The sequence below is a fragment of the Ochlerotatus camptorhynchus genome, unplaced genomic scaffold, assembly GCF_037179485.1.
Source record: "Ochlerotatus camptorhynchus isolate MF236.1 unplaced genomic scaffold, CSIRO-AGI_Acam_v1.1 ptg000249l, whole genome shotgun sequence".
Classification (NCBI taxonomy): domain Eukaryota; kingdom Metazoa; phylum Arthropoda; class Insecta; order Diptera; family Culicidae; genus Ochlerotatus; species Ochlerotatus camptorhynchus.
Genome location: NW_027040739.1, coordinates 513711 through 529170, shown reverse-complemented (window position 1 = coordinate 529170; position 15460 = coordinate 513711).

The following is a 15460-nucleotide window of genomic DNA, read 5'->3' as shown; positions in this document are numbered from 1 at the left end:
TAGACATAGAAAAAGCATTCGACAGTGTTTGGCATGAAGGTTTGATTGCTAAATTGAAAAAGTTTAATTTTCCACTTTATATTATGAAATTAGTTCAAAATTATTTAACTGACAGAACTCTTCAAGTAAATTATCAAAATTCCAAATCTAATCGACTACCTGTTAAAGCAGGAGTTCCTCAGGGTAGCATTCTTGGGCCTATATTGTATAACATTTTCACTTCGGACCTCCCTGATTTGCCTCAGGGTTGCCACAAATCTTTGTTCGCTGATGACACAGGCATTTCCGCTAAAGGAAGAAGTCTTCGTGTTATTTGCAGCAGACTGCAGAAAAGTTTAGATATTTTCTCTTCTTATTTACAAAAATGGAAGATTTCTCCCAACGCTTCCAAAACTCAACTTATAATATTTCCACATAAGCCCAGGGCTTCCTTTTTGAAACCTAGTAGTAGTCACATAGTCACTATGAACGGAGTTCCAATTTCCTGGTCAAACCAAGTGAAATATCTTGGATTAATACTTGACCATAAATTAACTTTTAAAGATCACATTGAGGGCATTCAAGCCAAATGTAACAAATATATAAAATGTTTGTATCCTCTTATAAACAGGAAATCCAAACTTTGCCTGACGAATAAACTTCTAATATTTAAACAAGTTTTTAGACCGGCCATGCTTTACGCTGTGCCAATATGGTCTAGTTGTTGCACTACCAGGAAAAAAGCACTTCAAAGGATTCAGAACAAAATTCTGAAGATGATTTTGAAGTTGCCTCCCTGGTACAGTACAACCGAAGTACATAGAATTTCGAATGTTGAGACTTTAGCACAAATGTCCAACAAAATAATTAATAATTTCAGGCAAAAATCGTTGCAATCCTCAATTGCAACGATTAATTCCCTTTATACTTAGATAAGATTTAGTTTTAGTTTTTAGTTTTAAGATATCAATTGTTATACTGACATGCAGGTTAAAAAACCTGTTTAAAATACTGAATTGCCAAGACATGAACAATGTAAAAACACTTAGATATATAGCATAACAATTAAGGCTGGTACGTTACTGCAGTAACTGGAGCACCTAGGTTAAAATGAAATGTAATTTATTTTGAATTTGGAACAAATAAAGAGTTAAAAAAAAAAAAAAAAAAAAAAAAAAAAAAATCAACAAAATGTTCGGTGGGTCATCAATGCAGAGTCGCTTCTCACTAACATTGTTGCAGCCGCTGGCATATTCCGAGTCAAATCACAACCACCTTGACAAAAGATGCCAAAGAACAGGCCCCATCTGCTGATGTAGTCAAAAAAATGGGAAAATGAGGGGAAATATTGAAACATGAAATCAAACGTTGTGTCAATAAGCTCATCAACATATTCGTCGTCAATATTTGCATCAATATGATTGTCAATACTTTTGAGTATTGACAATATTTTTGCCCGTGTGGTGCATGCTTAAGAAGCAAATCGTGAACTGGTTTATCACGTTTTGTCATGCATGGATTTGTAGTTCGATACTGTGCCATCACACCGATAGCCAAGTGTACGATCATAAGATTTTGACGAATCGAGATGAATTGTGGATGGAAGGAAAATGAAGTACACTGTAACAAACCACCGTCCTCTGTTCGAATGAAACCTCAGAACATTCAAATCGAAACATCGAAATCGCATTTTCGATGGATAGCTGCAACCGGATGACGGTTGTTTCGAAATCAGATGATTTACCTCTCGAATACAGGATGAACATTGTTATGAAAAAGGATAGGGCCTTCAGTTGGAATGCGTAATGCTCTCTGCAGAATGATAGTCATCTTAAATTGAAACTCATTTGGTATTGGCTCAGCCCCTTAACGCAAATCAATCAAAACGATGATGTAAATAATTCTATCGAAGGTCATTTGCTGCTCTGAGTAGACAAACGAGGTGGAAGCATAGCCATTGCTATCAGAGGTGTTACGAACATTTGTAAAGCGTGGAAACCGTAAATTGTTTATTTCGTGGTGCAGGAATTTTCCTCTAACAACACTAATTTTTTGTATCCATGATGAATGGCTATTCAATATGGAAATGTAAACAATCAAATTAATAATCTAATCTAAAGCATTTGCAAGTCATCCTATCCTTAAATTGTTGCCCTCTGAGCCCAGTATGTTTTACAGCCAATTTTCAAATAAATATTATCCTTTATTTGGAGGACAGTCATATGCTCATCAGTTGATGACAAATTCAACCATAAAGAAATCATCCGAAATTCGACAGCATATTGATAAAGGGCTCGAGCAATACAATAATCAGTCGAAGTATTGCGGATGTTTTCGTTCAGTGTAAGATGCTAATTGTTAACTTCGACAGAGAGCATGCATAAGGGCGAATACGCGATGATCGATTCTCTTCATCGATTTTCTCTTTGCATTGCTACAGCTAAGCGAAACAATTTTCTAGAATTTGTTCAATGCATAGTAGTAACAGGTTGTATTGGCTATCAAAAGCAACAGCAAGCGCACTGAGAAACGTTAAATTTAGCGAGTTATTAACAAAAGAGAAAATCGACGAAGAGAATCGATCTTCGCGTATAGGCCCTTATGTATGCTCACTGTCGACTTGTCTCTTTCGTCTTGTCTTCCTATACATACACGGAATACTACGCATACAATGTACTGAGTTTGTGTACGAATTAAGGTGCTGAAGGCAGCATGTTTTGACTAAAATGCAATCCGCGATTTAAATAGTGTCCTTCACCTAGGAACTTTTTCCAATTGCTCGAAAACTTTGCGAGGTTGATTTTATGTTCTGAAGGTATGTTCTGTTAGATAAAAAAGTAAGCAGTTAGATATATATGCAGATGTTTGAAGCTCCAATTACATATCACTAATAATTCATTTATTTATTCCAGTGAGTGCTTGAGCTGACTGAAACTAGTTCCCTATCTTATTTTCGTAAACCGGAAATTGTTATCTTGAATTCTAAAATGACGGTGGACATATATTTTCAGCTTCTATTGACAAGTAGAACACTACACTATCAATGAAAAAATATAAGTAATTTCAAAAATAACTAGAAGTAAGAGATAGAGCATTATGTGCTGAACAAATTAAAATAAACTGAAAATATAGTGCAAAAGATTTTAAGGATTTTTTTCCTTCATAAATAACTAATTTTGGGATGTCAAGAAGAGACAACATAGAATCCAACGAGCAAAATCTACTTTTTTCTACATAGTGTATCAACAAAGCCTTGTTGTACCTGGTCAAATACATTGTAGCGTATGTTAAAGATGCGACACATCCTCCGCATGGGCTCATGCCATCCGTAGTTGGTTCGTGAGAGGCGGTTGTTCAGGAAAGCATGCGATCGTAGATTACGGCGGTGGGTGTTGATGGCGATACTACTCAGCAGTGTAAAACAGTCAATGTTTTTCTGAAGAAGATCACCGACGAAGCTCGCAATTTCTACGTTACGTCTAGCATCCAAAAGCTCTAAGTTGATAAGCATACAACAGCTCTCGTAGCTAGGCAGATTTGTAGGGTCATTCCAGCGAAAATGCTTTAAAGCATATCGGATGAACTTCCGTTCTATAGCTTCAATACGCATGGTTTCATTTTGATACTATGGAAACCACAGGACCGTCGAATACTACAGTATAACGAACGGTATAATGCTTTTAAGCAGTATACTATACATCTTTAAATTTTTTGTCGAATCGGAATAAGAACCCGAGTTGTGAGGAAGCTTTGGATACTACGTATGCAACATGATCTTTGAAGCTGAACTTGGAGTCGATCAGTATTCCCAGATCCTTGATAGTTGATTCACGTTTCAAAGTTATTTCCGTCAGGGTGTAGTCATGGTGAAGAAGCGAACGCTTGCGGCCATAGGAAATTACTGAGCATTTCGAGACATGCGATTAATACGACACCACTCAGCGAAGACTTCTTGTTGCTGCAAGAAAATTACATCAGTAGGTTCTTTTATCACGAAGTAGAGTTTCAGGTCGTCCGTATACGATAATTTAAGGCATTTCAGGATGGTATTGACGTCATTCATGTACAGCAATAACAGAAATGGCCCAAGATGGCTACCTTGGGGAACGCCGGATGTCACGGGGAAGGATGAAGAAACATAGTCTCCAATCTTGACAGACATGTTTCGACCAGTCAGTAGAGCCAAGTAAGCAGGCCATCTTGAACACCTATCCTGTCGTATGTAACCAACGCAATGCACAGTGGGCAAAAATTGACAAAACCGCGACTAAATTAAATATCTCGGCTGCCAAACGGTTTCAGTCAAAATGTTATACATATTCTCAAAGAAAAAACTCTGCTGAATCGATTGGTGGTGGCTTCATTGGCCGGAGACTTTTGCGTACGGAGATAGAGAGCCGGGATCAACCAGGGTTCCCGGTAAAGTATGAAATGCCACTATCTACCGACATAATTTTATACTTTACTTCAAGGTTGCAAAGACTCATTTCAGCTAAAATAATGTTTTCCGGAATAATAAAACCAAAAGATGGTATGATGGCATGTTTAACTTGTAACTTACAAGAAGAGGTTGCAAAGTATGCGTTGGAAACATAAAACCTGTAAATTTTTCTTTCTATGAGTCACAATCAGCGATTTGCTGATCGCTGAGTGAGTGAGTGAGTGAGTGAGTGAGTTTGTGAAAAATCGCTGATTGTGACTCTCATGAAGTGAAATAAACAGGTTTAATATGTCAAACACATTCTTTGTAACCTCTTCTTGTATCCTACCAATTCAAAATTTGATCATGGCATCTAATTATTTCATAATTTAGAAAAACATTGTTTTAGCTGAAATGAGTCTTTGCAACCTTGCTTTACTTAACGTATATTACTGGAAATTGATAGTTCTAAGTATATATGATGTAAAGACACCATATTCGCCCTCAGGAAAACTCTACTGGCCTAAAAGAGGATCCGGAACGACCGATAAAGTGGCCGCATTATAAAAATTGTCCTAGAACCATGCGTTTTTTTTATGTGTGTTCAGAATCATGCAATGTCATGGTTCATTTTGTCAAATGTGTGGAGAGGTCTGTGTAGATGGCATCTACTTGATGGCCACTTTCTAATTCACGAATGATGAACGAAGTTAACGTAACTAAATTGATCGTCGTGGAACGCGTAGGCATGAAACCATGCTGATCCGTCGAGATGCAGTGTGCAAAACTTTGAACCAATTTTTCGAGTATAATCAACTCAAAAAGTTTGGAGGTAGCACTTAACGAAGCTATTCTACGGTAGTTTGAAACAGTCCTTTTGCAGCCTGTCTTGTGGATTGGGAACACAAAATACTTTGTCCAGCAAGCTGGGAAAACGCCAGACATCAAGAAGAGATTGAAAACGTTGGCTAGAGGTTTCGCGAGAGCAGTCAGGCAGCGCTTGAGGACTAACGACGGTACGCCATCTGGACTGGAACCCGTTGAAGTTTTTAGCAGTCTCTCGGTAGAAATAACCATCTCGCTGGTAGGGGAAACAGCCCTATAGTTGCGGTACGTTAGCAGCGTTAGAAGCCTATTGTTGTGTATGGGGACCTCCATACACAACAATAGGCTTTTAACGCTGCTTACGTACCTCTACAATAGGGCTGTTTCCTCTAATAAAAAATGGATGCCTGGAGAAGGTTGAAGGAGCGACGTTACTAGACGCAGCAATTACATCCTGAGTTCTGAGTCGTTCGTTGTTGAAAACACTGCTGAATTGTGTGCGAAACAAATCGAAAATACCCACGATAGAGTCCACTTCCACTACGCCGTTCGTCATACTTGAGGGTAGTCCGCTTTCCTTTCTTTGGGCATTCAAATGGCGCCAAAAGCTCTTAGGATTTGATTTCAGACGACGCTGAAGCTGGTCTTGGTGTACATAAGCCCTTAGAAAAAATCATGTAAATTTAGGTGCTCTGAGACTGACAAATACGAGCGTCAATTTTGACATAAAATTTAGTCATAATAAACGTGAAATTCAGCTCAATCAAACGTACTTTTCGTCGAATAACAAACTTTTCAGTCTCGGACCACTTAATTTTACCTGACATATTTGTTTACGTCTCATCCTTTGTGTCAAAGATGGATTACGTCACGTGTAAAATTAGGTTTTCCTAAGTGTGTATTTAGTACAGTTGGTTGTTGAGTTTTTTTTTTGTATATATCTTAAATATAGTGGAATAATGTTGTAAACGGCCTGAATGACTTTGATAATAAGAATGTTAACTCTACTTATTTAACAGCTTGATCTACTTATGTTTTTTCCCACTTTAAAAAGAACCCTCCGCTTTCCCCCACGCCAATGAGCATTCAAAGCCCGCTGGAAATGGACGCATCTGAAAAGATTATAATTTTATGGGTAGAATCAGCATCAAAGTCAAGCTAAGCCAAACCCAATCAGTACAGGATTCCTAAACCGGAAGGATCGATTTTAACCCCACTCCACTCCATTTCCCACTGCTGTACAACTTGACACGTGGTAATGACTCTAATCCGGTCGCGTATAGATTTCCACTTTACAAAGGTAACCTACATTTTACTAGCAACTTCGACACGCCATAGCGGGTCAAAGCTTAACGTCACTGGGTGTGTGCACTTAATTCCGTCATCAATATCCATCCCAGACACCAGTAAACATCAACAGCTCTCTTGGAACTAAAACAAGATTTCATTTGTTTAATCTCGTAATGTGATTACAAACTGTCAAAAAGTCCAGCACATCATCGTCGGGAGGATAAGCAGACCCGAGCGATGACAAATATTGTCATAAATCGTGTATCGTCTGTCTGATGCCCTGCGCCAGCGCCACCCCTAATATCTCCGACCGATTCGGTTCAACGAGAACCTACGCACTGCGCTTCCTCGCTTGCACCCACAAGCCGAACTCATACATCATAACACGCAATTACACCAATGTTCGAACGCAGATATGCACCCTCTAACCTAACCTTAATCACCTTAAATATAATAAAATAAAATAATCCCCTACGTTGTTGAACCTTCGTCTCCGCGCCACTGTAGCAGGCGCCCGCAATCGCGGCGAAGGATGACGATGCTATCATCGGCGCACACCTCTGTACGGAAAACATATCCCGCTGCTGCCGGCTGACTGGCGGTGTTGACACTAGATGGCCATCCGGGAGCCCGCACCGGATATTGTCATGTTTTTCCAGCGAGAGGTTTTTGTTTTCGCTGATCCCGAAGGCCTCGCCAACTCCAAACACCAGGAGTGCAAGTGCAACTGTGTTGCTCGGGATATTTCTCCACGGCACAACGGCCAACAGACTGACCGACCGACCAGGGCTAGAAACAACAAACAAAATCCTTTTCTGCGAGCGCCACCTGCAACAATCCGGTTATGGCCACCGGACCAAACAAAGCAAGCGCGTCGACGGTTTCCATTCATGCCTAGAAGGCCAATCGTTGACTGTCCAAGGTAGGAAGTCGTCTGAAAAAAAAAACTCCTAATCCTCAGTAAGCCATATTATTAATTTCTGGTGGTGGCTTTCTGTGTTACCGGAACCTACTATGACTCTGTTGCGGTGCGAGCCGCTCTTCTTGACAACCACGCACCAACAACGCATGAGAGTATTATCAATTTTCGGTTTTGTGGCTTTCCACCTCATCGAAGTTGGCTTTTGGCTGCCCGCCGATCGTTTTGTGCTTGTATTGGGTTGAGTTGGGAAGGGGGAGACCGAGCGACGACGGAGTGAGTGGTAACTTCAACGCCCGAATGAGCGCTTTTCTATTTCACTCGGTCGGTCAGGCCACGACCGTGTGGCACCTTGCGTTGGCCTCCTATGAGCCAAAAACAACCAGCGGCGCTTCCGCTTGCCGCATGCTTGGTGGATTCGGTGGAGGTGACTTGGCTATGTGTTATTTTTTCTTCCTGGCAAATGAAAAAATAATAAATATATCGATTATATTTATGGAGCGGAACCGACAGACCAAAACGGCACGAATGGTGTGACGACCGTCGTCCTGCTGCAGTTCGGTCCGAATGAAGGTGTCTCTTCACGGCCAATATAGGCTGGCATAGGGCGCACAGCGAATCGACATTACCTACCAACGAGTATGTGGAGTAAAAATTCTGAAGAAGCTCGGTGCGGTATCCCATCATGTTATTGTTTCCAATATTTTACGCTCAAATTTTTGCATAAACCATCACATTCGGAGAACAATGCCGGCGCGTGAGATGGTTTTATTGGAGGAACGGTTGAGATGATTTACATGATGGTAGCGTCTTTTCCCTTCTGGGCGAAGAGATTGGAATCTGCCTGTACTGTCGGCGGCAGTATGAATTACCCGGGTAATATTTCACATATTGACATCTATTGGCCGGTGGTTGTGGTACACTTTCAGTTGGGACGTAACGTGATGAGAACGGGATGATTGCATTTTACAGTTTTGTCATTGCTGTGCATCGGACGTGATTTTTAACTTAAAAAGTGAATGTAGAGATGTTTTTGCTTTTGAACGCGTTCTAGTTTTGGCTTTTCGCTCAAACTCCTATGCGACTAGACTACCATGCGTCTCCATCGATCAACTTGATATGGAAATTTTGTTCCTTATCGAAAAATATTAGACCCGTATTTTTTTATTTTTTCATTAGGGTGACCATTTTCCTGTTAGGGTGGTCCAAAAAATCGATTTTTTTTTCTATTTTTTCCAAAAATGCAATTTTTTTTAAAAATCATAACTTTTAAACGATTGAACCGATTTGAATGATCAAAATATCAAATGAAAGGTTATTAAAAATACTTTGCAGAAAAAATATAAACTTTTTTGAATATTGGAGTTTTGTATCGAAGAATTTTGATTGTATTTGCTTTTTATGGTTTTCATGGTTTGTAGACACTGGGCGTAACACGTTTTTATATTTTTTTTTAAATTTAGGCTGTTGACAGCAGGAACTCCGGATGGGTGGGCTCTTCGGGTGCGAGTTTATATAGTTTGAGGTAGCAATTTCTGCATATGAAGGAACTGCTATCTAATTTCACTTTTTTCTTCACCGCATGAACTTGAAGAGCTTGGGTAAAATTCCTCTTTACAGCATTTGAAACCCACAAACAACAATAAGAACACTTAAAATTCATCTTTTATAAAACACTGGCTGTACAGAATATATTTGGATTAACAGAGCTTTTGTTTCCTTACTGATTATTTCACTTCTAAGTTCACCATGCATTGTACCTACGAACGAACACCTTGCCTACCAAGTTTTCCGTATGATTTTAGCATGTGCTCTGTCTAGGTAGCTATTTACTTGGTGAAGTATTCACTTTGAATAAACAAGCCTATAAATGCAGAAGCAGAAAATTGATATGGATTATGTGACTATGTCAGCTATGTACCAATGAAGACGCAGGGTAATCTAGTCGTATTGGAGTAATGAGTGAAATTTCTAAATATGATAATTTCAAAAAATCGTAACTCAAAAACGAAGACAAATACACGCTCAAATCTTGACTACTTTTCTCGTAGATGTGGAAGAAAAAAATCTCAAAATATTGTTTTATTTCGAAGTTTGAGTGGTAGTAAATGTCATTTTAACTGCTCGAATTAAGTGATTAATTAACCACTTCTTTCGAGCAGTTTAAATGACGTTTTATACCACTCGAACTTGGAAATAAAACATTATTTTGAAATTATTTCTTCTAGATCCACTAGAAAAGTAGCCATCATTTGTGCGTTTCATAAAAAAATTGAAAATAGTTGGTCCAGTTTTGTGGAATCGCTGGTAGAAAGTCACGCCAAAACTGCTTGACAAAGTGGTAAATTGAGTCACCAACTAAAAAACAGTTATCTGTCTAAAAATTAGATCAAACCACACACTTAGAAAAATTCATGTAAATTTAGGTGCTCTGAGAGTGACATATACGAGCGTCATTTTTGACATAAATTTGAGTCATAACAGACGTGAAATATAGCTCAATCAAACGTACTTTTCGTCGAGCAACAAACTATTCAGTCTCGGAGCACTTAATATTACCTGACATGTTTGTTTACGTCTCATCTTTTATGTCAAATATGGATTCCGTCACGTGTAAAATTAGTTATTTCTAAGTGTGCAGTCTCAGTATAAGGTGATCAAAGAGACGTTTCTCAGTGGAACTGACAGCTAGAAATCTAGAGTGTGTGAGTGATCTGGTGTTCATGGTGCTGAATGTAAACATAAACAAAGCAGAAATTCATATTAGAATAAACTGCCAGTTCTTCTGTGATCTGTTAAAACTTCTTGGTAAACAAAAAAGTCAGCTGCCGGCGCCGGTGGTGTAGTGGTAAGCGTGACTGCTTTCTAACACCCCAATGGGTCTGGGTTCAATCCCCAGCCGAGGTCGGTGGGATTTTTCTGAGGCATAAAAATCTCTGGTCACGTCTTCCTTCGGAAGGGAAGTAAAGCCGTTGGTCCCGGCCCATGTGTGTTGAATGGGTGCGATATCCTATGCAGGTGTGGAAGCTGCCTTCATGTACATTCGGTTGCCGTCAATGGATGGCAATCGATGTCCGTCGGTGATTGGCACTAGATTGCGGAACAGAGACCGACGTTAAATAAAGGAAAAGAAAAAGATAAAAGTCAGCTGATCGCAACTGCTTCGTGGACAGCTTTATTGATCCTTTGATGCCGGCGCCGGTGGTGTAGTGATAAGCGTGACTGCTTTCTAACACCCCAATGGGTCTGGGTTCAATCCCAGCCGAGGTCGGTGGGATTTTTCTGTGGCATAAAAATCTCTGGTCACGTCTTCCTTTGGAAGGGAAGTAAAGCCGTTGGTCTCGGCCCATGTGTGTTGAATGGGTGCGATATCCTACGCAGGTGTGGAAGCTGCCTTCCTGCACATTCGATTACCGTCAATAGATGGCAATTGATGTCCGTCGGTGATTGGCACTAGATTGCGGAACAGTGTCCGATGTTAAATAAAGGAAAGAAGAAGCTTTATTGATCCTTTGAAATGAGCAAATAGGCTGTTTCGCATGAAAACTTGAGTTTGAAAGCATCAACACCATCCCACAGTACGTTGCCTCCCATCGAAGTCCCGCCTTTCCAATTCAAGCATCCAATGCTTGACTTCTGCACCGCACGAGGGAGGGGACGGAAAACGAGATTAACGCTTATCATTAACACCCCGCAATAGCGCTCGGCTGCCAAAGTGGAGACCACTGGCCGGTCGTGTGCCGTCCATTTGTAGCTTCATTTGCCTAGCTTTTCCACCACAATCGGTGCCGTAACGACAACAACAATGCCATTTGTAATTAGGAAGGTGGGACTGTGCGAAGAGGTTGCACGTGCCACCATCATCGCCGTCGCCGTCGTCACCGTTGGAGGTTGCGAAAATGATATTCATAACCTCACATTTTTCAACACCCCGCCGCTAGAAGCTGGCGACTTCATAATAGGAAAAGGTTACGGTGGTGGTGAGTAAACAAAACACACAACACTGTTAGCTTTCAACCCCTTGCTTTTACGCGATGAATGAAGCTCTCAGCGAGCGAGTGTAAATGAGCAAATATCCTGTGACAGTAGTTACGGCAAGAAGGGGTCGAATTGTGCTGTTTTAATCTAGAACCGAAACAGCCCAGAGCTAAGTTGATTATTCACACCGCTAATCTTGATTATTATTTTTTTTGAGATCCTACTCCGACGTCTGAAAATTCAATTACTACTCAAAGCCAAACAACGGGAAATGCCAAACGCGATTCAACACGCGTATCAAATTAGAAACAAGAGCGAGTGTCAAATGTCAAACAGTGAAGATGCTCAAATGTCAGACGCATACACTGCTTACAAACCCCGATACCGGAAGAGAAAATTAAGGTCAAATGATGCTTCCTCCCCGTCTCCGTCGTACACATTTTAAGGTTATGATAGAACTATCACCTCTAATGTGTCCATAACCATAATAGAAAACGGTAAAATTATTATTAAATCGAAAGGATACACGGTTATTGCTACCGACTGGGGGGTAAAGGACATTAATATGTAAATTTCACACCCTCACGCGGTGACTGTTGTTGGCAGAATCACGGCTTGAATTAAATTTGGCACGGCCTTGGCTTCACTCTCCCCCTCCCCTCTCCCGTCAATTTGCAGAGAGAAAACGGATCTTTATGGCAGGAAAGGTCATCCAGAAGATTAGTTTACGATAAGCTGTAAACAAAGCCGTTCCGGGCTTCGTCGTCGTCGTCCTTTGGAACGACTTTCCACAGGACAAGATTAGGAAAAGTGGGTGAGAGTGTATGCAAACAGCTACTTGGGTTGCATACAAACAGTTTAATTTATTAGTTTTAACTATCGCTCGGTTGGTCGTTTGGTGTGGTGGTCCATGCTTGTCCGAGGATGGATGAAACAACGAACGGAGGTGGGTCATAGGATAACATTTTAAAACTTTCACGTTTGTTCCTTGGTGAGATCGGTTCCGCTCAGGAAGGATTCTGGTAAGGTCTTGGTAAAATGTTGGGAAAGCCAACAAATTGGTGTATCTGTCGGGAGATAAAGTTGGATTCAATTTATTGTTACGGCGTTATTGTGCATTCTAATTGCGCACCTTTGGGTCGGTAGGGCGGGAAGTTTTACCCGCAGTACGGTTGATTTTGTGTTAAAGTTTAGGACAGATTTGCATAAACATTGTCAGTTGATCTTTAGGAGAGCAAATATGTTTATCAAAGTTGAAAATCAAGCATTTGCGCTGTTTGATTGACGATTGAGTGTTCAGGAAAAAGAGCCTTGTACAAAAATCTCCTCATTCGATGGGAAATACTCAATTACAATTGTCTTGTGAATTTAGTAGATAGTGTGATGCGTCTTTCATCGGTCACTAGGCCGAAAACTATGAGGTCGAATGGGTGCGAGCTTGATGTTTATATAGAATGCTTTTATTCGTACAAGTGCACGATAGCCCATAATCACTGGCGTTTAGAAAAGATGGAAGTGAACGATTGAATTAAATCGGGAATGTACGAATTCATTTACTGAATACAATTTGACAGGAAAGCTGTTCCTTCTGTACGTTACTATTATGCTGTGTAGTAAAAGGAATTGAGCTCTCCAAGCAGAATCTCACGAACCCTAATGCAGCGTATAAATTCATACACGCAAACCAAACATCTATTACAATGAATGTTAGTTCCATTTCCTATCATCCTCTGTTCATGAAAATCGCAGCGAATGTTAGAAGTTGACCTTACAGGCGATGTAATGGTTTTTTGCCTTTTTTATTTCGTGTTCTGTCTGTGCTTTCACCTACACAAGCAAGCATTTGCCTTGATTTTTATGTATAACATGGTAGAACGACGCACACCCTTGCCGCAAATCTCTCCAGCAGAAAAAGCATACGAAGTCGAGTGTGAGAGGAAAGGAACGCTTCTTGTTTGCTTTTAGGCTATCCTTATTCAGAAGCATGGAGAGAGCAGTGGAGAAAGCACAGGTCTGATAATCACAACGTTCGTGGTTCGAGTCCAGTCGGCAACCTTTTTCCTATTTTTTTTCGGCATAATAAATTTACCTCACTAATACACTTTACATTTTTCGGTCTCCAATTTTCTTGCATTGGACCGCAGCTAGGTATATCGCATCCTCGGTTCATGCGGTCTCCACTTACATCCTCTGATGATGAATCCCACATAATTGTAAGCGAATCTTACATCCACCAGTTGGGTGTAGGATTTTGACAGTTCTCACAGCAATACATATGCAATTTTTCTACAATACATATGGAGAAGATGGAGAAGATTATGCCGCAGAGTTTTTGTTAGCACCGGGATGTCGTACGGAACTGGAGTGAAGTGAAATTCCTTGAAATTTAACGTAGTTCCCAAAAACTTCGTTTAATTTTAAAATAGTTTCCATATGTTCATGAATATTTGAGGATGATTGGGGCTTTCCAGACGTTTAAAGATATTCATAAATCTTCGTAAAATTAAGAAAGATTGGGAAAAAATGGAATAAATTCAGTAAAAATTAAACGTGGACATTTTTTAAACTTAAGAGAGTTTTGTAGATGTTCAGGGAACGTTGCATAAGTTACAGGATATTATTTCAGACATCCTCCCTAGATTACAGAAAAAGATCACCAGATTGACAAAGTATACGTTATAATTAAGATAAGACAAAGTAGACGTTATAATTAATCAAAAATCAAATGACTGGCTTAATGGAGCGTCCCGTATTCGGAGTATTACGGTATCTTGATAATTTTCCTAAGTCCTAAATGTATGACATTTATTATATGTACAAGTCCAAGCCTTTAATTTCGGCACCTATGTCAGAGATTTAACTGATGATCAAGATCTCAACAAGACAAAACAACATCCATGGAATTATTTAACTCTGGTGTAATGAGAATTTTCTTACGCTTGAAATCCTCAAAGTTCCGGACAAAAAGCATGAACGAACGATCATTGCTTGTTCAAGATCAGTAAACTTTTAAGGCTCCTCCAATCGAGGTCTCAAGCGTTGTAATGAAATAAATATAATCAAATTTAAACCATTACAATAATAGTAAGCCTCATCATAATAGGTCATATTATTTATCGCAGTGGAAATATACCAAACAGGGAAATAAAATAACAAGTTCCCTTGACGCTTTTTGATTGGATAGCATTTTCAGGAGTTTCTATCCAACCGTAGTTTAAACAAACAAAAAATGCAACCTAGGACTCCTCCAGATAAATTTTCTAGCTACGCCAATGGTAAGTAGGCACGGTGAAAAAAAAGTATACAACGGCCAGTTCACTTTTACCTACTTTTGACTAGTTTGTCTCCTTTTCTTCTTCTAATGTTGTCAAAAACGGAGGAGCTAAACCCAACAGGGGTTGTAAAGTGTGGGAACCCAACGTTGAGTATAATCATATATACCTACTTTTGAAAGCTAGTGGAAAATTTCATGCGAATTACACACATGTAAATGAAAACTACTTTAACCCGCTTTAGGGGCTGTTCATTAACGTAGACGGTTTTTTGGATTCTTGACCCCCCTCCCCTGCGTAGACAATTGACCATACCAAATTTTTAAAATTTGCATGGGCCGTGGATGGCCCCCCCTAAATTGTATACGTAGTTTATGAACAGCTCCTTACCTAATTTTTAGTTCTTGCACTATAGTGTCCAGATGAGTGAAAAGAACTTACTTTTTAGAACTTTTTTCTTACCGTATGGGAGACAGATCTAAACTTGAAAAATATGAACGTCACATCGAGGCAAACTCAAATTGTCACGGAATGTCATCAGATATACCGATTTATCGGTATTTGTACCGATTTTCGAACTTGATATCGATATGCAGATAAGGTCCCTCAGAATACCAATTTTATACCGTTTTTTAAATCAAAATGATTATTACCTGTCGGAGAAAACTATTGTGAGAAACTTTTATAATTTTGAATTTGCCAAATTTTTTGAGCCTTCGAAAAGGCTCAACAAATTATTCATCATTAAAAAATACGTTTGCATTTCACTCTTGCAAC